The following is a 10249-nucleotide window of genomic DNA, read 5'->3' on the forward strand; positions in this document are numbered from 1 at the left end:
AAAGCAAATATTTCTGTAATATGAGAGGTCAGAAAGGATCACACAGTTGTTTCACTGTGACATGGAGCACCTTTGCTCTGGAGGGCTTGACTTTGCTTGCAACCTTGGAAAGGGGATTCAGAGAGAGAAATAAACAGAGGGAACATGCTATTTGACAGCTATGAAAATACAGAGTCCTCCAGAGCAAAAGGGCGTCTTTGCTGTCCTCAGACACCTTCAGCCCCTTATAGTCTGTATCTCAGGAGGGCATCTGGAAATTCCTCCTGCCAGGTTTTAAAACATACATTACTTTTGGCTGGGCACGGTGGCTCACACCTGTAATCCCAGCACTTTGGGAGGCTGAGGTGGGTGGATCATTTGAGGTCAGAAGTTCGAGACCAGCCTGATCGACATGGTGAAACCCCATCTCTACTAAAAACACACAAAAAAATTAGCCCGGGCGTGGTGTCGAGTGCCTGTAATTCCAGCTATTCGTGAGGCTGAAGCAGGAGAATCACTTGAACCCAGGAGGTGGAAGTTGCAGTGAGCTGAGATCACGCCACTGCACTCCAGTCTAGGCAACAGAGCGAGACTCCGTTTCAAAAATAAATAAATAAAAATATATTATTTATTATCCTTTTTCCATTCCTTGTTTGGTTTTTGTTGCTGTTTGCCCCAGTGCAGGATCCAAATGGCCATTAAGGGGAAGAGTCTAAGTCCTTCCATGACACCTTTTTTTTTTTTTTGAGATGGAGTCTCACTCTGTCACCCAGGCTGGAGTGCAGTGGCACAATCTTGGCTCCCTGCAACCTCCACCTCCTGGGTTTGAGCAATTCTCCTGCTTCAGCCTCCCTAGTAGCTGGGATTACCGGTGCACGCCACCACACCCAGCTAGTTTTTGTATTTTTAGTAGAGACGGGGTTTCACCATGTTGGCCAGGCTGGTCTCGAACTCCTGACCTCAGGTGACCCACCTGCCTTGGCCTCCCAAAGTGTTGGGAATACAGGCATGAGCCACCTCCCAGGACTTCCATGACACTTTTAAGACTACTGTTAGCGTTCAGAGGGTGTAGGTCTGTTGGAGTCTTCAAAGGGAAACAGCTATAAGAGAAACCATCTAGCTATACAGAATTGTGCATGTCAATTTCCTGTCACCACGTTTCCCTTCGAAGGTTTCCTCTAGATGGCAGAGACTTCCCAGAAGCCCCTTCCCTGTGGTTCTTTGTTCCCCAGTGAGAGGCTCTAGAGAAAGATCTAGAAGACAGGAGAGAAGGAGAGGACAGTGTCTTCTGAAGGCACCAGTGGCCAGGCATGGAGCAAGTGAAATGCCCAGCCCCTCCCTTGAGAGCTCTTGAAAACCATCCTCGCCCCCCTCCCAGGCAGCGGTGGCTTCTCTGGCATTTGCTCTGCATGCTCTTTCCATAGTTGTTTTGGTTTTAGGAGGAGTTTTTGGAGAAACAAATATTTAAATATAGGAATCTGGAATTGTTCCTTTCAGCTTTTTAGATGTGAAGACCACAGTGACATCATTGCCAGTAGAAAGCGAGACGCGTTCATGACATGCTTTGACAAATCAGTTACCTAAATTAGCATCTGTAATTGCTTGGGGTCAACTGCCTATGGCAAGCAAGGCCTTGGGACACCAAGTAGCTGTTGTAATAAAATGTTATAAGATTCTTAGGTTAGATTCTTCTTGTAGAACGGACTGAATTTTACTGGAAAAAGTGGAGAAAAAAAAAAGACAAATTTAGGACTGCAAATTTCCAGCTTAAGGCAAAGACAGACAACCAGAGAATTATTAGATTGCTCTGAAAGAACTCTTTATTTCTTATGGTCACAGGGCCACGGTTTCTTTTCTCTCTGCCTCTTTCTGTTATTATTATTATTTTTTTTTTAGTATGGTGGCACAATCACAGCTCACTGCGGCCTTCACTTCCCAGGCTCAAGCGATCCTCACCTCAGCCTCCCGAGTAGCTGGGACCTCCAGGTGTGCACCACGACACCTGGCTAATTTGTAAAAATTTTTTGCAGTGATGAGGGTCTCCCTATGTTGCCCAGGCTGGTGTTGAGCTCCTGGGCTCAAGTGATCCTCCCACCGTGATCTCCCAAAGTGCAGGGATTACAGCCAGGGCCAGGATTTCTAAAAACCAAACTCCAAGTAAAATACAATAGAAATCGATTCATGACCTTGCTAGATCTCTTCTGTAACAGTTAAGGGATTACCTGGGAAGGAGAGAAACTCTAAGAGTTGGAATGCGGACATGTGGGCAGATTTTGATCAATCTGAATACCTTGAAAACCCCAAACTTCGTCTCCCTAGTCCCCAATAGCAGCTCTTTTTCCAGACTGGAAAAAGAAAAAAGTCTTTTGCCTCAAGACTTTAATTAACTCACCTGAGACTGCTGCCTTGAGGAGTCTGTTGATTTTACTCCCACCTTTTATTATTTTCAGAACCACAAAATCCTGGCAGATCCTCGGGTGATGACGACAAAAGCGATCGGGGAGGGGGGAGGCGTCCAAACAATTGCAAGATCGCTGCCCACTTACAACATCAGAAACCTGGGAAATATGTGGGCGAATGAATTTCAGGCTGTGAGACCAGGGCAGAAGGAACGTAATGTCGAACAAGCTGAACTGATGAATACAGAAGCAGTGGCTAGAGGGCCTGGCTTCAATCTGTCAGATGGAGCAGCTGGAGGCTAGCTCACTCAGTGCTGTGACCTGGGGCCCATGGTCCGTTAAATGCAATCAGGATGCAGGCATTCACCTGGCTATATTACAGAGGAGGGGGTCCGAGGCGTTGGCAGATAGGAATGTTGAAGCGTATTTACGGCGTGTTAACCTGCTCAGCGTGCCGGGGGGATGATATAGAGGATGCTGTCTTCATTAAGCCTTTTAAAAAATACTTTGGTGTGATGAGACATAGTGAGGCCTATTGAGGATGGAGAAAGCAAGTTCCAATCGGTCACCCGGGGACAGGGAGCTACACGATGGCGCAGATGTGCGGCTGCACACAGACAAAAATATTATGTAACGGGCATGCAGAACGCCCGCTCAGAGTGAACTGTTGTTAGAACAAGTTCGTTAACAAGACATAATTTATAACAATGTGCAAACACTTGCTGACTGCTGGATGAAATACACAGCCTGTAAAATATCTTACCAAAGCCAATAAGGAAATGAGCTGAACATGATGGCTCACACCTGTAATCCCTGCGCTTTGGGAGGCCGAGGTGGGCAGATCGCTCGAACCCAGGAGTTCAAGACCAACCTGGGCAACATACTGGGACTCTGTCTCTATAAAAAAGAAAACCCCCAAAAAGAGATAATTAGTCAGGCTTGGTGATGTGTACCTGTAGTATCAACTACTCAGGAGGCTGAGATGGGAGGATTGTTTGAGACGGGGAGGTCAAGGCTGTAGTGAGCCATGATCATGCCACTGTACTCCAGCCTGGGTGACAGAGAAAAAGAAAAAAAGAACAAAAGGAAGTAGAAATGCTAGTGAGAAAGAAAAAAGGTGAGAATGTTTCTGATGTTTATTTTTTTTAATTTTTAATTTTTTTTTTTGAGACGAGAGTTCCGCTCTTGTTACCCAGGCTGGAGTGCAATGGCGCGATCTCGGCTCACCGCAACCTCCGCCTCCTGGGTTCAGGCAATTCTCCTGCCTCAGCCTCTTGAGTAGCTGGGATTACAGGCACGCACCACCATGCCCAGCTATTTTTTTTTTTTTTTTTTTTTTTTGTATTTTTAGTAGAGACGGGGTTTCACCTTGTTGACCAGGATGGTCTCAATCTCTTGACCTCGTGATCCACCCACCTCGGCCTCCCAAAGTGCTGGGATTACAGGCGTGAGCCACCGCGCCCGGCCTTCTGATGTTTATTTTAACCTGATGGCCAATTTAATACTAAGCCTCATAAGCCCAGGTGGACGTTGACTGAAGGTAGAAACAGGCCTGACTCCTTGGAGTAGGTTTTTTTCTTTCTTTTCTTTTTCTTTTCTTTTTTTTTTTTTTTTTTTGAAACAGAGTCTCACTCTGTCACCCAGGCTGGAGTGCAGTGACGCAGTCTTGGCTCACTGCAACCTCTGCCTCCCGGGTTCAAGCAATTCTCCTGTCTCAGCCTCCCAAGTAGCTGGGACTACTGTCATAGGCCAGCACACCTGGCTAATTTTTCTATTTTTAGTAGAGACAGGGTTTCACCACTTTGGTCAGGCTGTTCTCGAACTCCTGACCTCAGCTGATCCGCCTGCCTCGGCCTCCCAAAGTGCTGCGATTACACGTGGAGTAGCATTTGCCTTGGACATAGACCTTTAAGAGGTGAATGCCAGCAGTCATGTAGAAAAATTAAGTGTTTTCAGAAGGCAACAAGTCACCTTTTAAATGGTAAAATACTAAAAAATAGAATAATTACAGAAAAAGTGGAAACGTGTTTAATAATTAACCATTTATAAATTCATCAGGCCCAGTTTAACATGCAAGCTCTTTTGTTTTTAAGTTTATTTAAAATTTTGAGTTCTTACAAGGCAGATTACTTTTTAAGTAGCAGATGATCCTCATGTTATTTAAATAATACCAATGGAAAGATAACGATAGAAGGAAAATCTCCCTATTTGTTCAAGGCAGCTATCATATCCTTAAAATGTGGGCTGAAAGCACACAGGCCCTCTTTAGAAAGAAAACTCAAGATCAGGAGGATGAAGGCTCTTTGTACAGTGAAGGTCACCTAGCTGCTAATCAGAAACAGCTTGCAGGCTGGAGTTTAAAGCTAGAGAAAAGTCCCAAAGCCAACAGAGGGTTGCTTTACCTGAACTTAAACTCCTGTCTCCCAGAAAAAAAAAAAAAAAAAAAAAAGAGCTCTGCTGATGTTAAAAAAAAAAAAAAAAACACTTGAATTTACTCGTTGTTGTATGTATTAAGATTCTTTGAAAAGTTTAATGATTTCAAATGCCTGTGAAACATTGCTCAGTCTAAATTACATAATTCATGAAAATGGATGATGGCTCAAAAATTATGTCAGTGTACATAAATGATTCACCAGTAAGCTTAGCAGATTTCTACAAAAAAGGCATGATATTCATAAACTGTGAAACCTCAGTGGATAATGGCAGCATTAAGATATCTCTTCTGTTTTCTTTTCACAGCACCAGAATTTTTGAATATATGGTATTTGACAGCTTTTTAAATCTTGAAATCTAAGTGTAAAGCAATTCTTTTTATTTATTTTTTCCCTTTTTATCTTTTAGTGACAGGGTTTTGCTCTGTTGCTCAGGCTGGAGTGCAGTGGTGTGATCACAGCTCACTGTAGCCTTCAACTTCGTTTTTCAAAAATTTGAGACAAAGCCTCGCTCTGTTGCCCAGACTGGAGTGCAGTGGCACGATCTCGGCTCACAGCAATCTCTGCCTTGCCTCCTGGGTTCAAGTGATTCTCCTGCCTCAGCCTCCTGAGTAGCTGGGATTACAGGCACGCGCCACCACCCCGCTAATTTTTGTATTTTTAGTAGAGACAGGGTTTCACCATGTTGGCCAGACTGGTCTCAAACTCCTGACCTCAGTTGATCCACCCACTTCAGCTTCCCAAAGTGCTGGGACTATAGGTGTGAGCCCCTGTGCTTGGCCTATAGCCTTGAACTTCTGGGCCCAGCCTCCTGCCTCAGCCTTCCCAGTAGCTGGCACTACAGGCTGGCACCAACATACCCGGCAGCAATGTTTTTTATTATATTATTTTTATTTAACCCCCCGCATGTTCTGTAAATCTGATAAAGGTAGCATAAAAAGGGTTTTATAGACTACCCTTACTTACAAATGCAGACACAAAACCATCAATAAAATATTGGAAGATCAAATCTGATAATATTTTAAAGGAATCTGGTCAGGTAAAATTCGTATCAACAACGCCAACTTAGGACATCAATCAGCACAATAAATTTAAGGAAAAACCCTGCCAATAAATCCCATAACAATGGAAGTCCCCCTATAACCCAGGGCAGTTGTCTCCCTAAAGAATTTGAAGTTTCAAGGGATTGTCCCAACACTGAGGCTTCCATGTCACTGAGCTGAAAACTGTCAAAGGGAAAATTGCACCAGACACAATTAACAGGCAGGAAAGCCTTTATTCAAGACTACTACAATAAAGGAGAGAGACCAGAACTAAGTCTGGCCTCAACTTTGTAGAAAGAAGCTGTGGGAGGGTGTTTTAGCACTGGGGCGAGAGATCATGGGCCCTTTCTGTTTGCCAACTGGCTTTACCCAAAGGAAAAGTAAACTTTCTTATATCTTTATGACCAGACTACCCACCAAAGTTAGGTTCCTGCCCTCCCATGGGACTGAGAAATAGGGTGATATCTTCCTTGATGATTACTAAACTTTGAAGGGATGGCTTTCATGTCCTTGGGAAAGACAGTCCTGGGTTGTAACCTAGCAAGATGCTTTTTTTGTTGAGACAGAGTCTCCCAGGCTGGAGTGCAGTGGTGCAATTTTGGCCACTGCAACCTCTGCCTCCGGGTTCAAGTGATTCTCCTGCCTCAACCTCTTGAGTAGCTGGGATTACAGGAATGCATCATCATGCCTGGCTAATTTCTGTATTTTTAGGAGAGACAGGGTTTCCTCATGTTGGCCAGGCTGGTCTTGAACTCCTGACCTCAGGTGATCTGCCCGCCTCAGTCTCCCAAAGTGTTGGGATTACAGGTGTGAGCCACTGCACACAGCCAGCAAGAGGCTTTTAAAGAGATTTATTGACATCTCAAAGGTACAGAGAAATCGTTTTCAATTACAGGTTTTCTAAAGAACATGCTCTAAAACAGACGTCCCCAAACTACTGCCCGCGGGCCGCATGCGACCCCCTGAGGCCATTTATCCGGCACCCCGCCGCACTTCAGGAAGGGGCACCTCTTTCTTTGGTGGTCAGTGAGAGGAGCACATTATGTGGCGGCCCTCCAATGGTCTGAGGGACAGTGAACTGGCCCCCTGTGCAAAAAGTTTGGGGACGCCTGCTCTAAAATAAGGGAGGTCAGGACCTAGAGTCAGCGAGAAGCTGTCTAAAGTCAAACCAAGCTGAGGAGGACATTCAGGCCATTTTGGTGGGAGCTTCTGCCACTTGCCACTGGTGCCCAACCACAGGAGCCTTTTGGTGTGGTCTTAGTCTGAGGCTCATTTTATTAAAATGCTTCCCGTGGCCTCTTGGAGATGGAGACAGAAGCATGTCCTTGGACATAGACCCTGGAGAGGTGAATGCCTGCTGTCATGAATAGAATATTTCTTTTAGTAGGATAAAGAGGACTTTTCTGGAAGCAATACTGAGTCTCTCAAATGGTGAAGCATTTACAATTCCCTGTATGATCTCACTGAAGACAGGTGTGTGCACCACCAATAATTAGTCAACATTGTTTTGAACTTCCTATCAAACGCGACTGAATAGGAACGATAAGTAAAATAAGTATTAAAAATAAAAGACAAAGCTTGCTTGTATGTCTAGAAAACCTGTGAGATTTAAATAAGAATTATTCAACAAACAAGACTTAAGACGGAGCTGGGTATAAACTCATTATACAAATATCAGTAGCTTTCCTTCCCACTAATAATAATCATTTGCAATGAAATAGTTTGGGAAGATATTTGCCACAAGAGAGAAAAATGAAGAAAAAGAAAGAAAGAGGAAAGAAAGAAAGTGAACAAAAGAAAGAGAGACAGGTGGGAGGAAGGTGGGGGAGAGAGAGAGAGAGAAAGAGAGAGAGAGAGACAGAGAGAGAGACAGAGAGACAGAGAGACAGAGAGAGACAGAGAGAGACAGAGAGAGAGAGAGACAGAGAGAGAGAGAGACAGAGAGAGAGAGACAGAGAGAGAGACAGAGAGAGAGAGAGAGAGAGAGAAAGAGACAGAGAGAGAGAGAGAGAGAGAGAGAGAGGAGGCAGGCTGGCCCTGAAATCTTAAAAACCTGGAGATGAATCTAATAAGAACCTAGGAAAAAAACTTTTAAAATTTGCTGAAGTAAAATTCCCAAAATAAGTGGAAATCTATAATTATTGGATCAAAAGAGCCAGTATTACAAAGTTGTCAAAACTGTCAGATCTTCCCAAATTAAGAATTAAATTTAGCGCAATTCCTACAAAAATTCTAAAAGGACATTTTTATGACTCGATAAATTGATTCTAACGAGAATTTGGAAGAATAATAGCGTAATCACATCCAATAAAATGTTGAAAAGGGAAACGAATGAGTGAGGTTGCCAAATATCAAAATGTGCCATAAGTTATAGCAACTGGAAAAATATGACATAGTCATGGGAATAGAGACGTGTTCAGAGGAACAAATAAAAATTGCCTTAGTTAGCTCTCACTACACATCAAACCTAAGACCCCGTGATACCAGCAGCATCAGAACATTCTTCTTGTGGGAAGAGGGAATCATTCTTTCTTTCTTGTTCCCTATTGTCTTTTTTTTTTTTTTTTTTTTTTTTAAAGCAGACTATCTCAAGGTCTTCATGTCCCTTCCAAGAAAAGCTTGCTTCGACTTTAACAAGAAAGAATTGTACCACGTTTGCAAGTTCTTTGTTCAAAGTTGCCTTCTCAAAATTATGCTAAAAAGCCCTCTGTGCTTGGAATTCCACTTGCTTGCTGTATATGTATGAATATACTTCTCTTAAAAATCAGAGAAAACTGGCTGGGCATGGTAGCTCGTGCTTGTAATCTAAACACTTTGGGAGTCTGAGGCATGCTGATCACTTGAGGTCAGGAGTCCGACACCAGCCTGGTCAACATGGTGAAACCCCATCTCTACTGAAAATATAAAAATTAACTGAGGCAGGCTGAGGTGTGCGAATCACCTAAGGTCAGGATTTCCAGACCAGCCTGACCAACATGGAGAAGAACCGTGCCTCTACTAAAAAATACAAAATTAGCCGGGTGTGGTGGTGCATGCCTGCAATCCTAGCTATTCTGGACTAGGTAGGCGGGAGTCTCCTAAGGCAGGAGAATTGCTTGAACCCGGGAGGTGGAAGTTGCGGTGAGGCGAGATTGCATCATTGCACTCCAGCCTTGGCAACTAAAGTGAAACTCCGTCTTGAAAATAAAAAAAATTAGCTGGGCACGGTGACGCAAACCTGTAATCCCAGCTACTTGGGAGACTGAGGCAGGAGAATCACTTGAACCCGGGAGGTGGAGGTTGCAGTGAGCTGAGATTGTGCCACTGCACTCCAGCCTGGGCGACAGAGCCAGACTCTGTCTCCAAAATATACATATATATATATACACGTGTGTGTGTGTGTGTGTGTGTGTGTGTGTGTGTGTGTGTGTGTGTATGGGCCTAGAGACTTTCAGAGCCTTGCTGGCAGCCTCTACCACCCCAAAGTTTATGTTTTAAGATTTGCTGGTAATGGTGGTGTGGCTCCCTCCCCTCTATTCCCATTTTAGGATGAAGGGGATCTCGAGAGGTGTACCTCCACCTGGCTCATGTGGCAGATGCACGCCAGTCCCCTTGGGGCTTATGGAAGACCTGGGTGTTGTAGGAAGGTGGTGACCCCACTTAGAATCTGAACCATCTTCATAGGATGCGTCCTAGCACAGGTGGGAGGGGGGTGGACTGCTCGTAAGAGAGGGGCAAGGTGGATGGAGCTTCTAGGGGGCTGTGGGGAGCTGGCTGTTCTTTGGAGGGCTCTGGAGAGTTTCCCCACCCAGCTCAGCCCCTGGGCACTGGCATGGCTCCTCACCCTGGCACCCTATATGGCTCCTCATTTGATAATGGGGCTGTTCCCCCAGGCTCCCACTGCATCCTCAATGGTCTGCAGACACAAAAGCCCTCTTTTCCCTCAACTTCTCCTCCCCTTCCAGGCAGTCCCCAGAAGACAGCTTAATACCTTGTGGAAGGATGATTATCCTAATCTCACTGAATCTTGATAGCTTTATGAGGTAGAGAAAGAACTATTATTGTTACCATTGTATGGATGAGAAAACAGAGACTCAGAAGCTGTTTAATTTCACTTAAGCCAGGGGTCCTTCAAGCAAAAGCACTATTTAAAAATTCTTTACATTGTATGAGGAATATATTAGAAGCAAAATGTCAATTTCGTCATGTCCAAATTTCCCAAAGATAAAACAGCTCAAAAATCAAGTACGTATCCGAGATAAATAATCTTTGAGTCAGACATAATAAAGACGATGAAAAGAATGAAGAAAAGGAAGACACTGCTAAAAATAAACAAAGCACACATGTTTTACTCTGATTATTCAAGTGTCAAAACAACAGACTTTACAAGAATGCCTTAGGAAGGCAGTTCCTCACA

This window comes from Saimiri boliviensis, chromosome 21 (genome assembly GCF_048565385.1).
Source record: "Saimiri boliviensis isolate mSaiBol1 chromosome 21, mSaiBol1.pri, whole genome shotgun sequence".
NCBI lineage: Eukaryota > Metazoa > Chordata > Mammalia > Primates > Cebidae > Saimiri > Saimiri boliviensis.